This window comes from Haemorhous mexicanus, chromosome 3 (assembly GCF_027477595.1).
Source record: "Haemorhous mexicanus isolate bHaeMex1 chromosome 3, bHaeMex1.pri, whole genome shotgun sequence".
Classification (NCBI taxonomy): Eukaryota; Metazoa; Chordata; class Aves; order Passeriformes; family Fringillidae; genus Haemorhous; species Haemorhous mexicanus.
Genome location: NC_082343.1, coordinates 45,498,346 through 45,526,095, shown reverse-complemented (window position 1 = coordinate 45,526,095; position 27,750 = coordinate 45,498,346). Strand labels below are relative to the sequence as shown.

At 41.2% G+C, this 27,750-nt stretch overlaps 1 long non-coding RNA gene across 4 annotated transcripts in view; it reads left to right on the top strand.

The window, feature by feature from the left end:
• The window catches only part of LOC132324953 (uncharacterized), an 87,882-nt gene extending 60,400 nt beyond the window's left edge, over positions 1-27,482 (top strand). For 2 of the 4 annotated variants that reach the window (XR_009485794.1, XR_009485790.1), the window contains 3 exons: positions 16,992-17,122; positions 17,370-17,470; positions 19,174-24,624. This is a non-coding gene — a long non-coding RNA (uncharacterized LOC132324953). Of the gene's footprint in view, positions 1-16,991; positions 17,123-17,369; positions 17,471-19,173; positions 24,625-24,686 lie in introns of those variants that run through there. The other 2 variants (XR_009485793.1, XR_009485791.1) reach the window with 1 other exon arrangement.
• Positions 27,483-27,750: the final 268 nt, after the last annotated feature.

Genomic DNA, 27,750 nt, shown 5'->3' with positions numbered 1-27,750 from the left:
AGCAATTAAAAAAAATTTTAAAACCCACAAATACCACCATCACCCCAACCAACAGCAGCACCCTGCTTCCTTTCTCTGCCCCCTCCAGGATTCAATTCTATTGAAGCAAATTGTCAGGGATTAAAAAAAAAAATGAAAAAGGAAAAGAAAAACACCAAAACCTCAGGTCTTGCTCTCCGTTTTGACACCAAGAGTAAGGCTTACATTAGGAACTGTGCAGCTGTGTCTGGCCTTTCCAGCTTCACAGCTTATACATGACAGCTTATATATTTCTTTAGCATTTACCCTACAGTAAAACCATGACGTCAGAAAGGTCCAGGTTACCCCATTGCACTTGGATCCACAGAAGGCTTTAACATAAACAATTTCAGTCAAGATGAAGCAATAAAAGAAGATTTTGAATAACTTTTGACTGTTTATACTCCATGATTTCATCCAGGTTAGCTGTCTGTGTCTCAGCCCAGGTGTTATGCTCTCTGCAGAACATATCCTTCCTGCATGCAGGTGTTTCAGGGCCTTCCAGCTGCTAGTATGGTGGCCCAGGGGAGAAATTTAGCATTCTTGCAACTGTTCAAAGATTTTAAGGTGTGGATATTCTCAAGTAAAGAGCTAATCAGGTGCAAAAATGCTTGCAGGAGGGTATGGCTGAAGATGCAACAGGTGCCTTCAGAGAGCCTGAGCCAGTTAGATTTATAAACACAGCAGCAAGCTCAAAGCGCTGCAGTAAAAAGTGTGCTGGCATCTGCACACAAAAGATGAGAGCCAGATTTGCCACCCCCTTCCACACCAAGAGCCTTACTCCTGTGCATGGTATCCCTGCCTTTCCAGGACTAAGACCTTTGCTAGAGGCAAGAAAATGCTCCAAGGATTGCAGCCTGATCACAGAGCTGCAGCCAAGAAGTAATTTATTTCTTCTTTTAGTTTCTTTTATTCTGTAGAACTGCTGATTTAGTTTTGTTTGATTTTAGGGTACGTGGTAGTGCAGCCAAGGGCTCTGCCAAGATGGAAAAAGCAAACCTGTTTTATATTTTTTGGGCCTGATCAGCACAGCACTGATGGTGGGGTAGGAATATTATACCAGCTAAAAGGGGTTGGACAGTGTAAACACACACATTTTGTACTGAAAGGGAAGGAGAAATCAGCAAATGTAGTTTATAAGAAACATCTGCAGGAATGTGATAATAAGAGTTTGTTAATTAAGTCAATACAGGTGAGGTTTTGTTGGGTTCCTCTCCATTCTTCCAGCTCTTGGAGTTCTTGCAGTTTTATTACCAGACATCTTAATAAATTTTAATAATATCCTTAATTACCAAGCCAGACTCATGGAGCAATATTTCATGAAACATCTTAATACAGCAAAAAATAACCAAACATCCCCTCTAATGCTTTGTAGCATTTGCATTGACAGCAAGAAGAATCCATTCAGACTAAAATTCAGCAAAAATAGTTGAGATAACAGCTACATCATGGAGCACCACAGGAAATAAAAAAGAATCCTACCTGCTAATAGAAACTTCCATTAGAGGTAACCAAGATATGGATCATGACAGAAAACATTAGCATTTGAATATACTTACTATTTCTCTTTTGAAAAAAAGCTTCCAGAAATACAGATATACCTTAACCATTACTCTTTCTGAAGAAAAAGATCTTTGGAAAAAATAAAACCCCTCTTAGAATACAGTGTGAGGCTCCTACTCTTCACAGACACAATTCTACAAGAAAAGCCATATGGCAAATCACAGGGCTTAAAAGCATCACTTCTTTAGGATACTCTGAAGTATTAAGGTTTAAATATTCTTCCCTATCCCCTTATGGTGTTCTGTGAGTGAGAACAAAAAGTTTTTATTATTAGATCATGACTATTCTTAAACAAGGCTCATCAGGGAAATACTGTTCTGCCAGAAGAGCTATATGGGCTACTTGGTGCAACAATAAGTTGAATTTAGAGGATGCAGTTCAACATCTTATTCAAAGCAAGACTAGTTTCAAGTGGTCGAGGTGAAGAACAAAAGGACAAGAAGCAATTGTCACAAATTGCAGAGGGGAAACCTCAAGGTAACCACTTCTGTTGTGATGAACTTCTTGAGCACAGGAACAAGTGCTCTGAGGGCTCTCAGGAATTCTTGCTGGGAAGCCTCAAAACTCAAACACACCAAGGCCTGCACAGCCTGGTGTAACTGTGAAACTAGCCTTGCTTTTTTCCAGAGGCTCTTTACCAATGGACAGCAAGCACTGTGTTCAGAATTTCCCCTTAGTTTCATCACCAGGAAGCCCAGCTAAAGAACAGAGTTGCTTAAAGATAACGAAATAGCAGTGCTTCATACAGGCCTTCAAACAGATTTCCATCACTTGAGTAATTAGCCATACCCTGGAGTTTGTGCAAAACACAGATATTTAAGCACAGTTTCTATGGCTACCCTCATTCTGCTCATTATCTCTGAAGGATTGGATTAGCCTGGGGATTCTCTTGAAAAGCTGTTAAGAAGGGGGACTCATGATGGCTTAGTATTACTTGGGATTTGATGGGTGTTAGGGTTGCAGAAAATCTTTTTTTTCAGAACATTACTTTCAAGACCCTCTCTATCTTGGTCAAGTGTATTTGTGCTTTTGGCTCGTGACTAGTCACTCACAAACCTGCAAAGAGCTTTCCAGACAGAAACAAGTGAGCAGAGTTCAGAACTGCAGCCTAAAGATGGCTCCACCTGTCCCCTCCTCCTCCAGCACAGAGGGAGATGGTCAGCGAGCTAAAGACTCTACTTACAAAGAGCTTTAATTTCAGTAAGGTTAGGGAAGTGGATGGAAGGAACAGAGGAGATTCCCTTTAAGCTTTAGGGGAGCCAAAAGTAATCAATTTATCTCTACGAACTTTGCTTTTGTGTCTGAATCTATGACAAGAAGGAACTGGAATCCTCCAAGAGGATCATTCTCTGTAGAACTGATGGAAAAGGAGCCTCCTTCTCCCTGAGCAAACCTGTAGACTTCAAAGAGTGTTTTCATTCTGAAAAGAGACTAAGAAGAAAACATCTTGGAAATTTCCACAAGAAGAAATAATTTTGCTCCAATGTCATTACAAAGGCTTTTTGAGCATTTATGTAATTTAGGTTCTGACACAAAATTTTAGAAATTAGAAAGTTGTTCAAACATCTGGAGAAATTAGATGAATTTACATAAGAAGCCACTTAGTGCTTAGTGTTTTTTCCCCTTGATCCTTGTTTTGCAGCTATAGCACCAGACAGACCTTGAAAGAACAGGTGAGCACTAAGCTGAACCTCAGTTGTGGGTCAAACCCTGGGCAAGTCTTTATTGTCTGCACAGCTGAATTTGGAAGGCTCAGGAGAAGCTCTGCCGTCTTGCATAAAGGAAAAAATCATGGCAAATGAATGATAAGCAGCAAGAGCAAAATATTTCAGGGCACATTTTCAGGCTTACCAACACAAACAGAAATAATAACACCTTCTAGATGCTGCTCCCTGTGTGCTCTAGTCTTAGGTGACTTCTGCTACCAGCTTTGTACAACTGATGCTGGAATGCCAGCAGGCTTTAAGTGCCTCCCTAAAGTCTGAAAGGGAAACTAATGGCATTTCAAAGTACTAATGAGAAACTTGGGATTCCTGCTCTCCTGTTATAGGAGTAGAAATTCCCAGAAGGCCATCTACCATTAAACTAGCTGCAGCCATTTTACAGCTCATTTTAAAAAGCCACAGCAAAACCCACCAACCAAAACACCAACACACGGCAAATTCCAGAATTCTAGTTCTCGAAAATTTTAAGAGCAACTGTATGGTTTGGGGAGTTTAGAAGTGCTGTAGGAACTTCATAGGGGTTTGAAATGTTCAGTTATACCTTACATGATTTGGCAATAGGTACAGCTCTGTAGCAGCTGCATTAGTATAACCACAGTGGTACAGTACCACGACAGCCTCCAGAGCTTTTCAGGGCACAGCCTCGTTGTGCTCGAGACTGAACTCACTTGGTTCCTTGGGAAAAAAATGTCCCCACTCCTTCTGTGCATGTCAAGGCAGAAATGAATTTTTAGGAAAAGTCCCTTTCTTCTAGGTTGTTACCATACAAAGAACAGAGGTTTCTTAAGCAATGGGGCTCCCACCCATCCAACATTGATAGAAAGATGCTGGTTGTAATGCAAGGCACCCTCTCCCAGTCCGACAAAGCAACGTGTGAAACGAAGGCCTCATCTCAAAGTTCCAATAGCTTAGAGAAGTAGGTTTAATTAGAGTTTAGCCATCTCTTAAATTTCCTTGCTCACAAAATTGATGCTTGCAGGAATTGGTTCTAGAGGCCCGGAAATGGCCCCCTCTGCTCCAGCCCCAGCAGTCTTTTCAGCAGCCACAGGTGGGAGAACAGCCATGCAGCAGCTGTAGCTGAGAGAACCTGTAATCCATGGGAGAATAACTGAGATCACACACTCCCAGCTTAATATTCAGTCCTACACCTTTTTGCTTTTATGCAGAAACAGTTGTCTTCCTGCTTACTTCCTGACAGCATTTAGTGCCATGCTCTGGTTGACATGGTGGTCTTAGGTCATAGGTTGGACTCGATTTCAGAGCTCTTTTCCAGCCTGATTCTGTGATTCCTGGTATTATTTCCTTTTTATTTTTTTTAAATATACTTTTAGGAGGCTTAAATCACTGTAGTTCCCCCACAGCTTGGGTAATGAAACACATTAATCTGTCAAGCAATTTAAGACAAATGATGGATAGCAAATGAACCCAATATTTGTGTCACTGCTAAACAGATTTGGAGAGGCAGAGCGTACCTCTGGTGGCAGGCTGCATCTCTAACAGGATAAACTTCAGCTTGCTAATTGTCACCAAGTACAAATTGGCTGCTGGTGTTTGCCTGGAGGCCCTGGGGGATTGACTGAATAAAGGAAATTCCTGTGTAATTGCCCAAAGAGATTTGGACTGAAATCTTTAACCACTGTTTTAATGGCAAAACAAGAATTCTGCTTCTGTCACTATCAGGTCACCAGTTCTGTGTTGACTTTTGCCTACCAGGATTGGAAATGGCTCCTGGTTTGTGTTCTGGGGTGCAATACCTAGGCCTGCTCATGCCTAAACAAACCCTGCCCTAGGAAAGGTGGAGAAGTCATAAACACAACAAAAACACAGAGAGAAGAAAGAAACTCCATGTTCTTTTTGTGATAATCCAGAAAATTCCCCTGCCCAGAGAAAGTGGAGGGAGGGAAATGACAGGCAAGGAAAACCCGTCAGTCCCCCACTTCTGGGGAGCAAGAGACAAATATTTTTCAGGCTCTGTCAAATCCAGTAGCAAAAATCTCCTTCTGGTGGCAGAGTGGATGGATGACTGCAGCTGCAGCCAACACTGTACTTGCAGTTAAATCCCCTCAGTACTTTGCCCCAGCTCACGACGTCTGCACACACAACAGAAGGATGGGCACTCCAGCTGTCTGCTGCAGGGCTTGTTCTGGATGTTGTGGGAAGGAGCATTTTGGAAACAGAAACTTCTTCACAAGAGCAAAGTCTCCATCTGCCTTTCCAAATTCTTTCCTTTCTATAAAGCTGTGCCTTGAAGGAACAATAGGCAGAAAATAACCCGATCAAGGTCATGAAGTTTTATGTCCTAGCAGAACAGTATAGCTCAGTTCACATTGGTAAACAAAACTTGTGGATTTGTATGTACACCATAAAATAGCCATCTAATTCCCTACCTTCTTTTCTTCCCCCTCACTAACATGACTTTTGTGAAAAGATTCAGAGCCCAGGGGGGTTGTATTCTCCCGTAATGAAGTGTGGCTGTCTTAAGAAGCTTACAATCCAAGATGTAACACCACTCCTGATATTCCCTTGGATCCCCGGGGCCTAAACCACAACACTACCTGAAAATGCACGTCCCTCCTCACACTCCTGCTCTCTCCTTTACTCTGACAGCAGGCTGTGCAGCACCCATTTATTTGTTTTCCAGTACCAGGGCTATCACACTGAGAAGGTACTGTGACATCCTTCTTTTTAAGGAACATCTTGCTTTACAACAGGCTGGCCTTGAATAAAAAGGTAACTTGTTCCCCAGCACCTAAACCCAGTAATAACTCTTAGAAATGCAACCTCCACACACAGATCATCCAAAATGGCCATTTTTTTGTCATGAACAGAGAGCCCCTTCTCAAGGCATTACTAGTGCCAAATGAATCCTTATTCTGTATCACAATACTCCAGGCAATGATAGTATGATGACAAAAAAGACCTTTTTAGCCACCATTTTGGACCATATTTTCTATGTATGTTATGGAAAAAAGTCTCACAGATTTTTCTGTCTTTCAGGAAGACAGATTGTGGCAAATTGGAGTCCCTTTGTATAATACACTACTGAAAGTTGATTGATTGGTTCAAATACTGATTAGCTCAGTATTAATAACTGCAATTATTATGTTTACATTGTGGATGGACATCTCCTTAAATCTCTGGGACAACAAAAAAACCAGAGTTCATCTTCTTTAATATAAGCTTATTAGTTAAGATCAAGTATAATTCAGATTTAAACAACATTCTCTGCTAACAGGAAACTAATCAGACAGAAGGAGACAAAGATTCAAGTTTTCATATCCATTTCTTCTCAGTATGAAGGACAAGTCGGAGTTCAGCAAGCTCTCCTTTCCATACATCCACTAGTTTCCCTTTTATCTGGGCTTCCCTGCTCCTCCTTACAGGCCCAGCAGGGAAAGGTGGCCCTGAGCAGAAAGCCCCAGGTGTCACTAGGGATTTGTCCCCCTCGTAGCACCAGCAACACAGAGGGAGAAAATAGCAGAGGGACTAAACTCAAGACTGCAAGTGCATTTACTGAGGCTGAAAACAAGGTGAGGTCTCGGGAGATCCTGAGAGGAAAAGTAACTTTAAGCATTCAGCAAGGTGATAGAAGAAAGATTAGATGTCTTCCTACAGCTGGCATTACTCTAATTCTGTTTCAATCGTTTTACTTCCAAACACATGCACACTTCTGCACACCATTCCCCCAAAAAATATTATTAATATTTCCACAGACAAGAAAAATTATAAAGGGAACAGGGGTTTAAATTTTTTTTAAAGTTCTCCCATCCCAGAGAAAATGACTGACTGTCATCACTTGATTTCTCTGCTTTCTAAAAATTTGCATTTCAAAGAATAAGCCAAAAGAGATTCCACAGTAACATCAGCTTAATTAAAACAATTGTTGAATATTCATTTTCCCTCTCATCTCCACAGAAACACTGGTACAGCTGTAGCAGTTGCATGATGTGCTTACTGAAGACGGGAGCTCTAATTTCATGTCAAAGAATATCTATGCATTTTTATGCTTGTTACTGTAATTATAATTCAATATTTTCATTGCAGTAATGCTTAAGCAATCCCACTGAGATTCATTCTCCTATGCAATGTACAAACATGTTGACATGACCCCCAAAAGGGCTGGATGGTTGCCAGTCCCACCTTGCAGGCACCTACATGATTTAAAGGCTAAGTCTACAAGGTTTTTGACAAGACTTGTACATTTGCTGCTAGCACAAGCTCCTGAAAGGTGCTAGGAAAGGTGAAATGAACAGGAACAAGCACTTTATCATGTTTTTCTATTGTGCTTACACACAGTGGAAATTCTGCAGCTCTGTCTCTGCAGCTGAAGTGAGTATAGCTCAGTATGGAGCACACATTGGTCCAGGCACATCCCCAAAGCCCACTCAGGAGGACACAAGCACTACAATTTTGGCTAAGCACACCCCTGTGTTTGTGAGTTAGGTAGCTCACAGGCAAACCAGGATTTTTCATTCATTGAAGTGTTGTGCCAGAAGACCTCTCAGAACTTCAAGCGATCAAAGATCTGTGGAGATTCTGAGTATTTACTCCTACTGACAGACAGCTTTGTGTGCATGCATAAATGCATGCCTCTGTGTGCACACAAACATCCCCTTGATACCCTCCTATACCCAGAGAATTTACATTTTGACAGCTTAAAACAATGAGCAAAGAACAGTCACAAAAATTCTCAGACAGGGAACAATGGAGGAGTTGCCCAAATACCCTCATAGCTTCTCCTGGGATGCACGGGATGGTCCTGGATGGACCAAAGTTGCTACCTCTCAGTAAATCCCACCAGCTTTAGTAAGGGACAGGAAATCCAGAGACCTCTCAATATTCAGTCCCAAGGACTTGCAGGGTAGTAGAGACAAGCACCCCAAGACACAGGCCAGCAAGTCTGGCACACCTTGACTCTCAAGTCAATCATCAGCTGTGCCAACTCTGCACACCATTAGCACATCTGCAAGCCATTAAGCCCCACCTCGTTTCAACTGGACTCATGAACTACTACTTTGCAGCACTTTCCCCTTAGCCAGACCCTACTGTTGCCAGATTAATTCATACACACTAGAAGGAATTTTTGTGCTGTGAAGAAACCAGATAGAAAGCATTTACATGGAATAGCAATAGCACAACAAATGAAAAATCACCTTTCTGGCAGCTGAAGACCTGCACAGCATTATATAGGTGTGCTCTTGTACCATGTGGCTCAGCTGAAATCACAGGATAAAAACACCAGCCTGTTTCAGGGACCACAGCCTTCCTCTGCATTTAATGCTTGTATTAGTTCCTGCCATATTCAGCAAGCCCTTTCAAGCTTCAGCTAGTGATGAAATCCTAGTGAGCCTAGGAAAACTCACCTTCATTAGCTGAGATGGGCTGTGAGCAGTGGCAAAAGTGGTTTTGCAAGCCATGGGCTGTCTCTGGTGTAAAGAGGGCGAAATTGTTCTCCATCAGCACAGACCTGAGTCCACCCTGGCTCTGCAGCAGGTTTGGTGATGCAAGGGGTGAAATGGGGGCAGGCATCCAAACATCTGAGCCCTGAAATCTCTTCTCCCTTCTCTGTGCAAACTGCCACAGGCAAGTCAGGGGCTGCTGGGAGCAGCTCAGCTCCCCACTTGGTACCTGGAATGACAGCCCCATTGTCTGCCCCATTTCCAATTTCCCCATCCACTGCTCTATCAGTGGCAAGCTGAGCACAGTGGTCAGTGCTGGCAGTGAGACCAGCACAGGCTCCTGCAGGCTTGATGTGGCATAAACCCATGAGTCCAGAAGTTTGTTTCATCCAGAAACTTGAAAAAAAAATGAAGTCAGTCTCTCCCCCTCCAGCTTGACTGCAGCATTTCTAACAGCACCTCTCACCTCTGCCTGAGTCCTTAAAATCACTTTCCTTAAAATAAAGAGGTACCTTTAACACTCTTTTGATTCTTCGTGTTGAAATAATACAAGCAAGTTGTGTAGAAAACAAAAGAGTTTAGAAAACAAAATGCACCCAGATTTAGTTGGGTTTTTTTTCATTAGAAAAACAATTTTTATCTTGCACCACAGAAGTCAATGAAATATCTGCTGCTTCTTCGAACCCTTTTTAAGGCGAGCATTTTACTTTGAGCAGGCAAAATCTTGATTTTGCTTCTTGGCCTCATTTAAATTAGCTTTGGGTGGAAGAAGGCACACTTTGTATCATTACACACGACATTCCCATTTTAACAAAATAAAACCATCAATACATGAGTCACCACATCTGCATTAGCTGGTCAGCCTGTTCCCTTTAGTAACACTCACTTTCTCCCTGTGGAGCTCCAGCTGGCCTCTGGCAGAGGAGGCCTGGCAAGAATTCTTCTTGGTTTGTTTAGTGCCAGGGCTTTTATCAAGGGAACAGAAGAGATGTCTGGTGAGGATATGTAGACTAACTTGTTTGGAGAATATTCACCTTTAAGCCTCTTCGTAAAAAGTGGTGATTCTTTAGAGCTGTTAGGTAGTCAGTAAAAAAGCACCGTGTCTGAAATCATTCTATAGGAAACATCTTAGGAGATAGCAATAAACGCACTGTAGGCTCACTGCAAAGATAATCCAAATCTCTTGTTCATTTCAATAACGTTTCCCATCATGTTGACAGCCGCAGAGATATAGGAAGGCAGAGGAAGGTGCTACAGGACTCTTTAATGTTCCTGTCAGCCATGGAGTTTAATTTGATCTCTTTATTTATTTGCACCTGAAGAAAATTCAATTCTATCATTTTCTCCCTTGCTCTGAGATGAAAAAACTGTGTTTTCCCAGAGATGACAATCAAATGCTGATCACAGTGACAGCTGCCAGCCCTAGTAGTCTGTAAACAAATTAATTCCATTAAGATCTAATGATTCTCCATTGTGAAAATGCACCACTAATATTTAGATTCCATGCATCTCCAGACACAGGCTTTTGAAGCAGTCATGAATATTATTGTAAAGCAGCCAGTAGGAATACCAGTTTCATCTGAACAAAGGTCCTTGTCAAAAACAAACTTAATGAAACCCCTACAGTACTGACTTTGCTCATTTGACAAGCAAACAGCATTTCTCAGGTAATCAGTGTTCCTCCTTCATGTCAGTTTTTTCCTCCTGTCATACTTGTGGTGACAGCCCATCTTTCCACATCTTCCCCTGTTGGCTGCCTGCTGCCCTCCAAAGGTCCACATTAAGGAGACTCCAGCCCTGCACTGCCCACTGAACAGTCATAGCTGGAGTTTTATGGTATTTCCAGGTCTCCATCCCTCTGCATCTGACATAGATGCAGGACAAGACAGCTGTGCAGCTGCTGCATGGCATGGGCAGTCCCCACTGTGGCTCCTACAGCCCAGAGCTGGAAGGCAGAGGCGGCTAGTTCATCTTTTTGGCTGGTTTTATGGCCACAGAGCTTAACAAATATAAAAAAAACTGTGCTGTTGCTCTTATCCAGCTGCATTTGACTCTGCATCATCTTTCAGCCTCTGCAGCATTGCAGCTCTTTATTTTGAAAATGCATGGTGGAGGTGGACTGTAGAGTGGCCTGAACTTCCTGATGGTCATGGACAGCAAGGACTGCTTTGTTACAATCAGAGTACCAAATTATGGAAAACCTAGCCATGGTATGAAGTACTAAGGTCTGAAAAACAGGCCCTGAGCAAAAGCTGACCTCTAGGTGAGCCTTCCAACCACATGTTATATATCTACATTCACTCATTAACAAAGTATTGTTATATGTGTTCATTTATTGGCAAAACATGTATTTACCACTCCATATCTAGAAACCAGATAAGGCTGGTTATCAGGAGAGTATAGAATCAAAGACAACTCCCTTGGCTCCTCCTTGAGCCTTGGCCAGGGTTTTCAAGAATGCCAAGAGAAGAATGGAATTAGAAATTATGTCGGCTTGTTTGTTCTACAGTATAAAAGCTGAGCTACTGTCACAGCGAATGGGGGAGCTTTGTGTCCTGCCAGGTGGGTGCACCATAGGATTTCCCAATTCCTGGGTGTGGTTCTCCAGTCCTTTATGTGACAGCTTCCCCCCACAGCTGATGTGCAGATTTGGATGATGCTAAAGTATCAGGGCAGCTGGTGATGCACCTTTCTTAATCATTATAGGAATTCTTTTGTAGCAATGATTAGGTGCATTGCTGAGCTTATCCTTTTGTGATTGTTTGCAATTTTACATTATAGTAAAATATGCTACTCCTTAGGCTGGTGTGTGGGTCTGTGTCTCTGACCCTACCACTGGCAAAACATGGTATCAGACTTCAGTTCTTCACTTATTAGACAGGGTTATATGTTTATATAACTTAAAATTTCCAGAATATTGTGGAGACCAAAAGAACAACTGGGCTCAGAGAAGAGACTGGCAAGTTTCTGACCGAAAAAAAATCCACTAACCTTTTCCCTCAGTTTGCTCTCCTTGAGAAATGTTTTGTCTTTTATCAGGGACAAGGAGAGACAGACTATTCTGCAAATCCCCAGTAAGTGCTCCATCAAACCTTCACCTTTGCTGCAGCTAATTATCTCACTCCAGCAGAGAGTTCTTATCAGAGACTGTGCATTTCTCTGCAAACAGGGAAAATAACATGCTGCTCTTCCTCTGTGTGTCTCTGACAGCTCCAGCTATGTGTATCTCACTGTATTCACAGACAATATCAGTAGTGATGGAAGTAGGATGAAAAACGTCCTCAGAGGAAAAAAAATCCAAAGTGTTTCATCAGCAAAACCATGAAACTCTTACACAATAAATATTTTTCACTTTTTTATTGTGAATATTAATTTCTCAGATTAAGACTGTGCTGTGATGCCATGTAAATCTATAACACCATGCTCAGGAAAACCACACTACAGGGCTTCAGCATTTCAACAGAGCAGCCCCTGAGGAATGCCCGAAAGAAATCACTTCCTTAAAATTATTTTCTTCTTCCAGTACATCTTCAATAATCTTAGCACTCAAACATTTTCAAGCCCTTCCAAAAAATATTGTGGCAGATTAATTTTTAATTAGCTGTCTAAAAGATTTCCCTATTACAACACATAAAGTGCTGTAACTTACAAAGAAGCCTTGTAGACAAGCTGTATTTCTTTTCATAGGCTGCAACTTATGCAGTTAATTAAATGCTGCTGAACTCATTCTGCTCATTGTACAGCTCTGTAACCTATTAAAACATTTTCCTCTGCTGCACACACACTGCACTCATATAACTATTCTGCACACCACTGGCTTGTAACTAAACAACACAAGAATTGTTTTTATACTCATCAGGACTGGGAAGGTGAACAGCATCTGCACGCTGAGAGCACAAAAAGGCCACGTCTGATTTCTCATTTCTCTTCCCACAGCGGTAGGGACAGCCTGAAGGGCCGGGGCTGTGGGCAGGGGGTGGCAGGGAGGGGACACACTGGGCCAGGGGAGCTGCAGGAGGAGCTGCAGGAGGAGCAGGGCTCAAGGAGCATGGAGTGACTCATCTCTGCAACAGGTGCATCCCTGCGACTGGTGCATCCCTGCGACTGGTGCATCCCTGCCCGCCCCGCGGGCCGGTGCCAGCAGCACCACAGCTCCTGCAGAAACAAGGTCAGGAATACTCCCTTCCAAAAGACAAGGAATTGCTGTAAGTCCAGTGATGGAAAAGCTCTCTTGATGTTTCATGGCTGTGTGTTTGTGACTAAGTTCAGTCAGATGGGACAGAGTCCTTAGCTGGGTATCACAGATTCATGGGGAAAGCAGTGGCTGAAAGGATAAGCTTTCTTATGGAGAAGGGTGTCAGGCTGTTGGCTACTTCAGCAGAGAATGAAAACATTCAATGAGGAGCACCTGTGATAAAAGAAACTGAAAACAGGGTTACCACACAGCAAAGTACTTCAGAAGATACCTCACAAAGCCAATTGCTTGGAATTGGGATATAAAAGTGCATGGAAGACATGGGAGAGTGACTGTCTTCAGCATTTGGAAAATAATGGAAGGAAATTTAAAACTTTTCACATTTTGGAGCCATGTGCAGTGAGGACCATCCAGCAAATGCTGTAATTCTGTACAGTGGGAGGCAGCACAGGTGGCAGGGCAGACTTCTCTGATGGGACCCTGTCTGCAAGAGCTGAAACATCCAAACTAACTCTTTCACAAGAAGCAAATTACATCCAAACATGCCCCTGTTCTAAGAAAAATAGAATTTAGAGGCAAAATCAGAAAAAATTAGACTGGATATGAAGAAGCTGAAATGTCACCCTAAGGGGGGTTTTCCTGCTTTAAAAGCCTTAAAATGAAGCTATCATCCTTGCATGATGCATTTACACCAAAAGACAGAGCAAGTTTTCTACAAACACCTCAGAAGGCAACATAAGGCACAGTATGTGTGCAAGAAAATGACAAACTTTGGGTGTGAGCTACATATGCCCCCAGAAGTCTTGCTGAAATAGAGTGTTACTGCACACAGGCACACTCAGTGGAGACCAGATCTGGCAAAAACTGGCAGTGACGATTCTGCTGCATAGAGAAGGATTACACCTTGAGAAAACTGGTCTTTTTCAGCTTTAGCTATATGGTTTGTCTGCTCTGTGCAAACTGCAATATTAGCTGCTGATGGCAGACGTGCTCCTAAGAGCACCTGATCAATCTCAAGCTCTCAAGACCCATAAGAAAAACAACATAAGGCATGCAATGTCTGTATATGAGAATTAACTCTTGAGAAATGACATAGAATGTATTTACAAAAGCAATAATGAAAGATTAGATAGTTGCAGAAAGTAATTAAAACTTACTTTATTGGGTGGCTGTGGAATTTTGGCTACATTGCCAATTCAAATCACCATGGCTTTCTGTAATTGCTGGCTTGAAATTTAAGGGTGAGAGAAAAGTGCTGCCAGAGGCACTACAGGCTGACCTGCTTCTAAAAACACAAGAAGGCAAAAACAAAGGAAAAGTCATGTCATCTACTGCACTGGCTAGTACTCTGTTTTCTCTGTCCACCCATGGGAAACTTCAGCATTGGAAAAAAAACCCCAAGGCTAGGATCATGATGTACATGAAGTACCTGTGTTATCTTCCTTCTAGAAATGAGGATGCAGAAGAAGAATATTTTTTTTCTAATACCTCCACAAAATGAAACAAATGTGAAAGTCTTAGAAAAGGGCTGAAAATCACCTACAATCAAAAGAGAGGAAAAAACACCCCTTTGAGAACAGCCAGGCCATACAGGGTACCTGCAAAGTGTAACAAGTACTGATAAGCAGCCCACAAAGCTGGATTTTGCCACACAATAGTAACATTGGATAATTTTGGATAATTTTCTATGGGTAGAGTGGAAAAGAAGTAAAGAACAGCAACTGTTGCTTCAAGAGAAGCTAAATATTAGAAGACAAACCAATGATCCAAACCAGTTATGCCAGGAGATGAAGGCATTGCAAGAAAGGGAAAAAGGGGTCTGAGCACTGACTTCCAACAGACTCTTGTTAAGTTTCTTCTCTCTTGTATGCTCTATTTAAGTCTCCTCCTTGAACCTTGCTCACAAAGTCACATAAAAGAAGTTGAAATAAATGCATATCTCTTATGTTCCAGATGGGGGCTTCAGCAAAATGACACCTTTCTCCTTAACTAAAGAGAAAAACTTTCACCAAAAAAATTTAGGAAAATGATGACATTTTTGAAAGAGGATAATCCTGCCATTTTCATTTCTCTTTTTGGTACTCCAAACAAAAATACTTTTGATTTAATATTCCTGCCCATATTTAAAATCCCTTTACTACCCTTAAGCCTAAGACTGCTTCTCTTTAAATCAAAGGCAAGCTAAATGAACACCTGAGATAATTACATCTCATGGCATCTCCTCAAGTAACTGTTAATATCTGGACCTAAGGCTAAAGGAACTTGTTTAGGGGACCTCCCCTGTACCACACCCTTCTCTGCTGAGCTTTGACTCTTGCTCCCTGCCCTTGCTGTGTCACCACCAGTGCCCACGCACACAGCAGCAGTAAAAGCCAGCAGCAGCCAAGTGTGTGAGTGTTTTTTGAACCTGTGCAATTCAGGATGATCAGAAGTGTGGAAACCCAGGGCACCGGGAATATTTCTCTGTCTGCTCTGGGGTGCCCTGACCCCCAGGGAAGCACTGACTTTGAGCCTTGTTCATGGAGAAAGTTTCCTGGACTTCAAGATAGACTGGAATCCACAAAAGTGGGAAATAGATTATAGAGAGTATTGTAGGTGTATCACTTGGTGAGAAATTTAGGTTTTGGGACTTTTAGTATGTTGTGGGTGGAAGCAAGATGGAGGGCATAGGGTATTGTCCTGGGTTTCTTCATGCTTCTTCTTCTTCTTCATGGGTTTGGGTGGAATTTTGTAATTGGGCAGAAAAGTGCACATTGCGGGCTCTTTGGGATCAGTTATTGGGTTAAAAGGGAAAATAATCTAGGTGTCAGCTTTTAATTGGATAGCTTAGTCTTAAAAGACCTTGTAACGAGATTGTTAGCCCTTTGTGCCTTCTAATGAAAAGCTGCCGAATTCACAGTAGTGAGACTGTTTTACTGATAAGAAATAATAAACACCTGAGTCCGAACATGAAATACCTCAAGTGCCTTCAATCCAGACCCAGAAAAACCAACGACTGGGACCCCCAGAAGAAGCATGCAGGAAATCCCACTTTCAACAGGTCAATGTCCTGGGGAACAATTAGGGAAGAGATACAAGAGCTGATAAAGCACGTGGCAGAATCTGACCTGAGAGCAGCGCTCAAAACCCTCCAAAAAAAAACAAGCGTGTTGCTTTCACTCCGTGCAATGCCATGGTTTTTATCCGCTACCTGCCCGCTTGTGTGTAGTAAAAGGCAAAAAGAATGGAAGGAGGCTGAGGATTTTGAAAAAGCGCCTGTTTATTAAAACCAAGAACAAAGGATGAGGCCCCAAGGTAAGCTTAAGGCACACACAACAAGCCAGAGGAAACAGTTTGTGCAACAAGAAGTTTCTCCGGCCACAAAGTACCCTAGAAAGACATCAGGTGCTTGGCACCGGGGCTTTTAAAGTCTCCTAAAGGTGCAGGATTGGTGTGTTTTCAATCCACTTGTTGACTGGTCCTTTGTCTGGTGGTTGGTCCATAAGATGGGGCATTCCTGGCCAATCATTCTGGAATTCTGAGGCCTCATTGGCTGGAAAGTCTTCCAATCACAGTCTATATTACTGTTATCATCTCAAGAGGTAACTTTCTAGAACATTCCCTCACTCAGACTTCACTGCCTCCCCCTCTAGTGGGCACACACTCATATTACAGCACATTGAACTCCATAACTTATTACATAAATCAGGCATAACAATCTATTACATTAATTAACAATTCAGAATAAAATTACCTTATTAACAACTCATAACTCTGCCTACGAGAGCCAACTTTATTTATAAGATGTGGATAAACACCAAGCCCCCCTGGCCCACACGTTTTCCAGTCACGTTTCCCAGCCAGGCTGAGTCCCCCGATGTCCCCGGGCTGGGGGGCGCTGGTGACATCTGGTGGCACATCTGGTGGCACATCTGGTCTGCAGGGCTCCTGAGGGGGCCGTCTGACCTCCTGCCCGAAAAGAATTTGCCGTCATTCTCTTGAGCTTAACTTCTGCGCTGGCACGGCACCACACAGCGCAAATTCGAACCCAAACCTCACATCTCCTCCAGCAACAGACTGCAATTCCTTGCTTTCTCTCCTTTTGCATACCAGGACTTGCTGCTGACAATCTTAGAAAAGTACAAGCAATCGACTGTACCGCAAGCATTCTTAAAATAGAGAAAAATGGTCTGCAACATCGACAAAAAGGATTTTTTTCCGGCATGAAATCATGCTGCTTGCAGGTACTTCCTCCTTTTGCCTATAGCAACAGATTTAAGTGAGCCAAGCCTCTTTTGATGAGAATTAGTAAGTGTAAGCTATTAAACTCATCATTTGAGTGGGTCCCAGGGGATGTTTTAAGGTTTGGTTTTTTTTTTTTTTTTAATTTTGGCAATTATTTTTACTTAACATCTGAGAAAGGAATTTACACAGTTTACTTGCTCTGCTAGTCCTTTGTCTTCCAGTCTCTCCCCACTTGCTTTCTTTCAGAGAAGAGACACCCCCAGCCCCCCGACCAAACTGGCAGACTAAAACAAAACAGATGCTGCAAGGAAAAGTGTCTCACTTAGCTTTGACAAGATCCATGGAAGGTTGGTAAATGGTTTATAATAATTTCTCAGGATTCAAGTCCCAACTTTTTTTTACATCTACACAGCTCCAGCAAAACTGCCAAGTTTTTCACCTTAATTATTTGTCTCATATTCCCCTCAAAAGCTCAAGCACAGGACTGGAGCTTCAAGGAAACTAGAGATTTTTATGTAGCTACAAAAGCCACTTGAAGGCCCTTTAAAAACTTTTTTGGAGCTGTAAGGCTATGTTTGTAGCAATTCTATGTTTCTTCCATTAATTTTTTTTTTTATTTTTAGAAAAAAAATTTAAAATAGAGACTCCATCTCTTCCTTGAGATGGAGTTTAAAGATATTCTAAATAGGAGCTTCCACACCAATTCATCCCCAGGAGCATTTATGCAACATGCATTTAGGGTATGGTATCTTACACTTAGTGAACTTCTCAAGAAAATTATTTATAAAGAGGCACTTTGACAAAGCTTTAAAAGGGAATTAAAGCAGCACATCAGGAAAATTTGGCCTCTTCTTCCTGGAACTTTAGACGTACTGCTCAAAAACAAGGTTAGCAGTAATATATATCCCCCATGCTGACACAACACAGTTCCCTTAGTCATGATCCAGGGAAAGAACTGGTCTCTTCACTCAGGCTCACACGTGACCCCTTTTTCCCTCTGCTCCAGAGACAGACTGCCAGGTGCCTTGAGGCAGCACCACCCCATGAGCCATCCCCTTCTGTACGGTGAGCATGTGGCCTTCCAGCTTCTGTCTGGATTGGTAGGGCTTCACCCCCTCATATGGGGTCTCCATCCAGTCAACCTTCATTTCTTGCCCAGCCAGTTTGTTTGCAACCTCCCCCACCCTGTATAATTCCAGGGAAGAGACCTTGAATTAATGCTGCAGAACTTCTCTTCTTTGGTCATCCTTCAACTTCCCCCCCAAACCACAAGATTACTAGTTCAGTCAGCTGTGATTGCAGTGAAGGAAGCTCAAACACAGAGCCCCCCTGGTAATCCTAGCATACCATACTGAAGAAGCAGGTAGACACCACTGTGTGTTTTAAATGACAAATGAAAAAAAAAAAAACAAAACATTTTTTTTCTCATAGGAGAACTCCAATGAGTTCTCCTTTGTTTGTAAAGGAATTCTATCCTCCTTAATTATGCCACTTGCATATGTGAGTTGATTAATAATTCTGCTGGATTGCTGCATACACATCATCATGCCTCTTAATCATGCTCAGTGAAGGAACACTGATTTTCTTTATCTGCTTATGGTTTTGCTACATCATTTCATGCAATTCTTAATAGATTACTTTCTTGTCAGGATTCCTACCTGACAGTCCAATGCTCCAGTAATTAACTGGAGCATAAGATTCAGTGTTCTACAGTCCTTACTTTTCCAAGTGCAAAGACAACTTTTTTCCTCAGCTGATGTTGCTGTTCCCAACTTCATCACTGTAAGCAGCAGAGGAATTTGGCATTGGGCACATTCCATGATTACTGGAGGAACAAGGAATCTAACTGGCTTTGAGAATTGAATGGGTTACAGTTCAATTTTCCCTCTAATCAGCAGGGGCAAACAGATCTTGAGTATTTATATTTGAATAGAAAGCAAATTCTGTTGCTATGCTCACTATAGGTATGGGGCAGGGGGGAGGAGGCAGAAATTGCTTATATTTGTTGACTTGAGTACCAAAAGATGGCTGTTGATTTTCTTCCCCACAGCAAAACCCCAGCACTTCCACATCCCAGCAACTGCAGTTGTCATAATTTGAACGGTCTCCAAGGTTCACCAAGTAGAGCAGATTCATCTTGACTTCCTTTTTTATCTCCCAGCAAGTTAATCTATTGCATGAAGTACCAGAGGGCGTACTTCGAATTTGTTAGTAGCTGTTTTTAAGTTCATGGCTTTGTAAGATATCACTTTTCACTTATTATTTCTCAACCACGTGATTCAAATTACATCTGAAAGTTCATTACAGTAGGTCTTAAGAAAAGCAGCATCCTCATCCACCAAAATTAGCATATCTAGCATACCAAGGAATAACCAACTGAAATCAATAAATACAGAAAATCTTAGGCTTCCAAACTCCCTCCAAAGGCATTTATGACATTGTTTAAAATCCTACAACAAACACAAGGGTGAGGGCACAGAGGAACAACAGCAGTTATTGCTGAAATGTAATTGGTTGTACGCTGCAATACAATGGCTCAGCTATCAACTCTCTAAGTAATTCAGAGAAAAAAAGAAGTATCTTTTTCTGTAACCATCACAGAGCTAAAAATATGTTGAAGTCTGGCCATGATTTGAGTTCTAGCCTTAAGAAAAGGGTGAGGTTAAGAATTTGTTTTTCAGCATTCTACCCTAAATATGTTCTCTTGAATTGGATTCTTCTTTGGGATTACACTTTCCCAGGTGAAAAGACTCAGATCTTTGGCCATCTATCCATTTTAAGCTTTCGTATGATGAACTTGACTTCAAAATACTCCAAAATAGGAAAATCACTTTTAATGTAAAAACTCCAAGGAGATGCACAAAACTCAGGTAAATACAAGGTGTTCCTTTAAGACTCCCCTTCCTGTATAAATAGGCTTATAATTTCTCGATGATAGGAAATTGTTGGGATATGAGAGATGAACCAAGGATAAACTGGCTATCAAATACATACTTTGACAAAAACTTGTGCTTTGGCAGTTTTGCTTTTCTTTTGTCAAAAAAGTATTGCGGAGAAGTCCCTACCAGCAATTTAGTCCCTTCTAAATGCAAGCAATGTATCAGTGACACAAAAGGGACTGACTGGCTGTGACTGCCCCACCATTTGTGTACAAACACAGCAGCAGGTCACAGCCAGAGTAACACAGTAGGCTGCATGATCAAAACAGTAAAGGTAAACAAAAGGCTGACTATTAATCAGCAGAGACTTTGTAGAAACACCTCCTCAGCTCCTATAGGTGGTTAGCTTTAAGGGCAGAGCACTGCACTTCTGCTTGTTTAAAGAGCCGAAACTTGGCACGGAACGGTGCTACCATGCTGTTCTTCCACCAACTGCTTACCTCTGGAATTTGAAGCTGGAGGCTTCAAACCATACATTCTTTCAAGCTTATTGACTTATCTCATATTTATACCCTTAAAGCACAGAGATACCATGGTGGTAAATGCTGGCAGTAACAGACTCTCTCCCCCTGCAGTGTGCTACTGCAGGATCTGTACTTTTGGGAGATGAGATTTACGGTGCAGCTCCAGGCACCCGACTTCCGCAGCTCAGTTGTGAGCCAAGGCTTTCCGTACCATTGCCTGAGCCTCCGGAGACCCATTCAGAGCTCACTCTTGCAGTTCACAGCAGGTACTTATTTCTGTATTGCCTAAATCTAGATGATGGAGTAACACTTCTCCTCCCTCATCCTTATGTTCCACATTAATTTATTAAATCCCTTCTCCAAGGTAAAGATGGAGCTGCTCCAAGAGATAATGCTTCGGTGAAAAAGACATTTGAGGCAATAAGCTGTAACATCATTCCTTAGGACGTATTTGCACATTTGCTGCCCACTCATAAATGGGGAGCAACCAATTAACACAGTTTGTAAGAGCAGTATTAATCAGAAGTGGTTGAAATAGGATCCTTTCATCCAGACAAAGGAAAATACCTAGTATCCTAACGAATTCAGGGTGGGAGAGAACAATGAAACAAAATTTGTTGTATGAACCAGGAAATCAATCCTAAGCTGTAATTGCTTTGACCAATCATGAGAATCTTGAAAAAAACCCAACCAAAAACAAACACTAAACTTTGTGTAATTATTTCCCTAATGTGGCAGTTACTGGCTAAATCATTGCAACCAGTTGTGACTGGAATTGTTCCTTGCCAAAGTTAAACTTTAACTTGTGAGAAATCTGTGCTGTGAAAGAAAAGTATGTACAGCTGTGGTGTATTCAGCTCCCAAGCTGAGTTAGAGCTCCCCTTTGTGTGTGAAGTCAAGGCATTTCCTGCTGCAGCTGTTGTTTACTGCTGAAATGTGGTGCCTTTGATCACAGCTCTGAAAGTGCTTTACAAAAAAGGATCAAGTCCTTGTGCTCATCTTACAGACCAGTGCTACAGTGTAAGCAAAGAGAAATTCAGCAACTTGTCCATGATCAAAAGCCAAACTTGCCCTGGAACCAGGGTGTGATCTCCAGTTTGTACTGCCTGCAACTAAAACTTTCCTGCTGAACTCATTGCACTGAAAACTGCAGAAAAGTAAAGCCATTTTAGAAGATGCTGTTCAATGTTGCATTTTCAAGATGAAATACTAAAACATCACAAAGTAATAAGATAGTATTTACTTCATTCAAAGGTAAGCAAAAGTTTTCAGAAGCTTAGATCTAACTGGACTTCAAAACAATTTGTAGAACTCCTAAAGTACTTGACTTTTACAACCCCAAGCATAAGCTAAACTGGCTGCATCGATTCAATGCAATTACATGGGCAAACTTTTTTAAATCTTTCTTGAAACACCACTGTTAATTATTGTTGAAAGTGGCATGGGAAAGGTCACTGAACTGATAACACTTCGATATAGTGGTTTTAACTCTTTGATACTGGACACCTCTGAGGACAAACCAACCTAGACAAGCTGTTGGACAAAGATTCAATGTAGCAAATTGATTTCTTACCCTAGTGAGGATGATTTTATATAAAGATTAAATGGGGCAGTTGAGAAAGGCACACAGGAAAATAATAAGGCAACCTGGACATGGGCCTAAATTGAGGCCAGATGTATTTACAAATATGGTAACAATAAAACAATGAGAGAGAAGAGCTAATTAGACTAGTTTTTCATGTTTGTAAAGATGAGGAAGAACCAAAAGTCTTAATACACTGAACAAGATTGTAAGTAAATTATTATATTATATAAGAACTATCATGATCAGAATACAAATCATAAAGGCCAAGGCTTATTAAATATGGGGAACTGATGGAAATGTTGCTTTTCTTATCAGAGATTCATATGCTTGCTCAGTAGTCCAAAATACAAGAACTACAAGTTTTGAGGAAAATCTGTGAACTTATCTGAAATGGGGACACTCCTCAATCGCCCTTCCCCAGACTGACAAAACTAGATTTCAGTACCTGAAGGACTCAAATATAGGCCAAGAAATAAATGGGAAAAATAAATTAGAAACTTTGGATCAACGGTATGACTTCAAACAAATTCTGTGTGAGAGAAATGTGATTCAAGGGGAGGACCCAGCACCTGGTGTTGTGGAACTTCATACAATTGGCCTTGGCCCGTAAGTCCAGCCTGGATCCCTCTACAGTCTTCCTACACTCCTGTGATCAACACTCACACCCAACCTGTTGCCATCTTTTACACCAACACTCTTCAGTTTTGATCCTCTGACCTCCTTTCCAGGGAGAAAAAACTAACTGGCTTGCATTACAAGAATTAGATGCTTGTAGTACCTGTATCTCACTGCTTCACACGGTCAGGCCTGAACTGCTATTTTTAAGTACTTTATTTCACATGAAGGTTTTTGTGGACTACAGGATCTCTGGGATTTTTCAGTGTTAACAGCAAGATAAACTTAAATTGGATGATATGGAAAAGGACGAAATAAAGGTGAAACTTCTATACTTGAGCTTCTTTTCAACTGTAACCCAGCCTCATTTTTTTCTGACTTCCACAAGTATTCAAAAAAAATTCATCAGGTAATACTTCTTAAAACAAGTACTACAATCATCATTGTACACAAATCTGGGGTAATTTTCTCTTTTTGAAAAGTACTCGCTGTATGTATATTCATCCTATACTTTTATCATAGAATTATCTCCAGGAATATCTGTTGGAGCACGTATAAGCCAGACCCCCTCTACTTGCCTGACACACAGCATTGCCATCCTTCTTCCCTGCAAACCCTCAAAGTGTTAAAAGGTTTTAAAATAAAGGGAGAAACACTGTTCTAGGAGCCTATTTTACAGCTCCAAGAGTATCTCTCTTTGCTTTCAGTATCTACAAGCACATGATATGCAAACACTATGATTGTCCCTGACTTTCTCTAAGGGATTCAGAACTCTGTTTAAAAAATACAAATTGGTGATAGGCACACTTTTATTCTAAATATACTGCACAGCTGTGGAAAGAGAACCTCATGGTAACTCTGCAGGCCTGAAGAATATACATATTCATTCTGTAGAGTTTCCCTAACTTGGTAAAGTGATCAAGCTTGATGACTCCATACTATGATACTCTTAATATGCTTTAGATAGTATCTGTTCCTTGCATCTTCTAACTATAGATGGTGACAGTACAGGTTTTCTTCATAATACACCAATAGAATTTCCTTAACCAAAGAACCACCACAGTAAAAACCACCCAAACCTGAAAAGGCACCTGAAAGATATGCTTTTGTTGGATTAAATTTGAGGTACAAAAATAAGGAAGACAAGGCTATTCCCTTGCTCACAAGTATCTGCCCAACAAGTATTTCTTGTGGGTAAGCTCAGGTGTTGGTATCTTAGCCCCAAAGATAGCCATCAAGCAGCTGCATCACAAATAAGAAGGAATTGGGGCCTTGGTGATGAGAATTTTGATATCAAGAGTGGAGCCACCACGGTCAATAACTTCCAGGGTTCTACAGTGAGAAAAATTAATATTTTGATGAAAGTGCGATAAAAGAGGCATAGAATCACTGTTACTTCTGCCTTAACCACTTCAGGTGGCACATACACTGAAGGAAACACACTCATGTCCCTAAAGACAGAGTCAAAAAGGCATACAACCATATGAAGGCCACTTCTGGAACAGCAGTGGATTCACCCTCTGGGTGAATACCCTGTCCCTGGAAATAACCTGCAAGGCTCTCAGCACTCCCAGGAGCCATGTGCTCAATACAACTTAAGTGACTGGAAAATATATGTCTAGTATGCGTCTTTCTCTTACCTAGACTGCTGGCAGATACACCTGATGTTTGGTTCACTTGCTTCTTAGCACAGCTACCTCTATCAGGCTTGGAAATAAAATCCTCCAAACCACTGACGGCATTTACCAGGCAGAATAAATGGCATCCAGCACAAGGCACAAATGTCACTTTTGGTCTGGAAGGCAGCAGAGACTAAAAAGTCTCTGTAAAATATTATTGCCTAATTCTCTCTGCCATAAAAGTATGTTAAGAAACTTTTGAATTATGCAAGTGATTTGCAAAACAGTGAGCAGAATGAACAGTCCTATTGTTTATTTTCTCCTTTACCCCGTATTTGCAGACTTCCACCTGCTTTCATAAGGACTGGCAAGCCCTCAGATGACTAGACTGTTCATAGTGACTACTGCTACACCAAAGATCTTATCTACGTGTATCTGAAGCTGGCTGGAAGACAACAGCACATGTGCAGATTCTCTGGCATGGGGAGAATTCAGCAGCTACAGTAGGAATGGCTGCCCTGGGCACCTTTCTTTGGAGAAGCACTAACAGTGTTCTGCTTCCGAGGAGTTCACAGCTGTGGCCTCTCTGCCTCCCCTTCAGAGATCAGAGTACTCATCAATGTCTTCAGCAGCTGTAAGAGATTCAAGTTGTCAGATCCTGTAACTGCATACTTTATATAGTGGGAGGGAAGACTGATGTTCTCAGATGTAACACAAATATTTTTAAAAAGTCCACTTAGCAGTGCCGCAGAGCATGTGACTTCATATTAATGAATGCTCAAAGAAGTAACACCAAATGTGACACCTGACCGAAAATTAGTTTGGTCACCTGGGGTGAATTGATGACTTTGCTTCTAAAGCAAATTGCAAATTTTTTGAACAGATTTGAGCTGTTACATCAAGCAGCACAGAACTCAGGCCATCCTGATGCCAAGTATCAACTACTGAAGCAATTCAATAAGGCCTAGAGCTGAGAATGGCCATTATGTCTTTATTTTTGAAATGGAAAGGAAAAAAAAAAGCATTTGAAGAATTGCAATTACCAAAATCACTTAGGAAAAATATTTTAGATTGTATGAATAAAATATAAGATGGTTTTAATTATAACTTACTTAAATGTCAGTGGTGGAGTACCCCAGGGGTTGACAGAAGAGCTGATAAGGTTTAACACCTCCATTACCAACCCAGCTGTCGGGACAGGATGTATTCTCAGCAATGCACAGACAATTTAAAATAGCAGGAGTGGCTGATGCACCAGATAGTTGTGCTGCCATTCAGACAGACCTGGACAGGCTGGAAAACTGTGCTTAGAGAATCTCATGAAGCAGAAATGCATTTGGGGAGGAACAAGCCCACACACCAGTACACACTGGGGACCAACCATCTGTAAACCGGCTTTGCAGAAAATGACCTGAGAATCCTGATGGACAAGAAGCTGAACAGAAGCCAGCAATGTGTCCTTACAGCAGACAGCCAACAGTTCTCTGCATTAGTTACGGTGCCAGCAGACTGATGGAGGTCATCCTACTTAGAGAGAGGAAGGCTCTTCTCAGCAGTGTCCAGCAACAGGATGAGAGGCAATGGGCACAAACAAACAAACAAAAAAACCCCAACAAAAAGCAAACAAGCAAAACCAAAAGCAATCAACATGAAAAAACCAAAACAACCCAAAAACTCTAATTAACAGGAAATTCATTCTGAATATGAACAAATGTTTTTACTGTGAGGATGGTCAAACACTGGAAGAGTGCCCAGAGAAGCTGTGGAGTCTCCATCCGTGGAAGTACCCAGACCTTCAATGGTCATGGTCTTGGGCAGCCTGCTCTATCAGAGAGGCTTAGACTGTTTCATCTCCAGAGGTCTTTCCCAACCTAAATGACCGTGTGATTTTGTGAAATAAAAAGTAAAACCATCCTACCGGCATAGCTCTGTATTCCATTCTCCAACTTACTAGATGAAAAAGCACTTATTTTGGTAAAAGAAACTATGTTATCAGACTATCTGTATGAAGCATGTTGGATTTCTGTTAGCAATGGGTTAAATGACTCATATTTGGTTTGTTCAGGAAGAATTCCACTACATCCTGGCAAGGACTTGGGACCTTATTTAGAATACCTAATACTGCTATCTTAAGCACCACCAACTGTATAAAAAAAGTATTATATAACAGAGTCTCCTTAGCTCCTCATAGTGCATACACCATAGTGATCTGAATAGTTACATTAAGAAAGTGATTGGCTACACTCTGATCTTTTCCATTACCTCACACTTGTACGCAAATCTTCGTATTACCATTGTAACTCTGTGTATAAAATAAACTGCCTCTGCAGCTTGGCTTACAATCTGGGCTCCATACTGACACTCACAGGCCACATAAATATTTGTTATGCAGCCAGTCTCACTACAAGCTGAATGCAGGCATGTCTTTGGAAGATTTGGCTTGCAACCTAACAAATTCTATATATAATTCAATATATTTCTGTTTGAATTTCACTGTATCTTGCCTGTTGTCACTGTTCAAATGGATACTTCCTTTTCCAAACTGAAAAATGGGCTAATGCATCCATGACATAATCAAGGAAGAGTGAAGTTCAGAAAAGGTATTAAAAATATTATAAGGAAAATACTGGCTTCATTAGCCTAAAAAAAAACCCCCACAAACCTAACAAAAAACCTCAAAGTACCAAACCCCCCCAAAGAACCAATGGACCCTGCCAACAAAACCCCACAACAAAAGGACGTTATTACTTACCTGTATTCTTGATGCTGAGTTTATTTATATCCACTACTCTATCTCCTCTAAGACACTCAGCCAACATTGTAAAAAGCATCAAAAGAATATTATGGTCACATCAAAGGAAAAAACAAGCTCATGCTAAGTGTTTCTGCCCACATCAAGTGCAAGATATTACAGGAATGCTCTTGTTACTGTTCAGGATTCTTAATCTTAGAATAACAATTACATTACAATCTTCCAAGAACAGGCTGACCATAGTCTATAACTCCTGGTTATTCACCAGAGAACTCTGTACATGTTAAGAAAACATTAAAATGTATTTTTCAAGAAAATTCAGGTCACTTTGCAATACAGTAGCTACAAAACATTTATTTTTTAAATAAAAACATTTAAATCATCAGGTTTTGTAAAACACTATATCAATTGTTTATCTCAATTTTTGTACTGTAAGCACCTTCAGTTTTATGCTAAAACAATCAACATAAATTATTATTTGGTCAGGCTATCAACCTACATTGAAATAAATATCCTTTTAACCAAGACAGGTCACTTGATGCATACCAGATTTCTGTACCTTCACAGAAAATTTCTCTGGTGATATGTGAATTACAGACTGAAACCATGATGGAAAGAATTGTTTTTTCTTTTTAATTACAGTGAAGACTGGC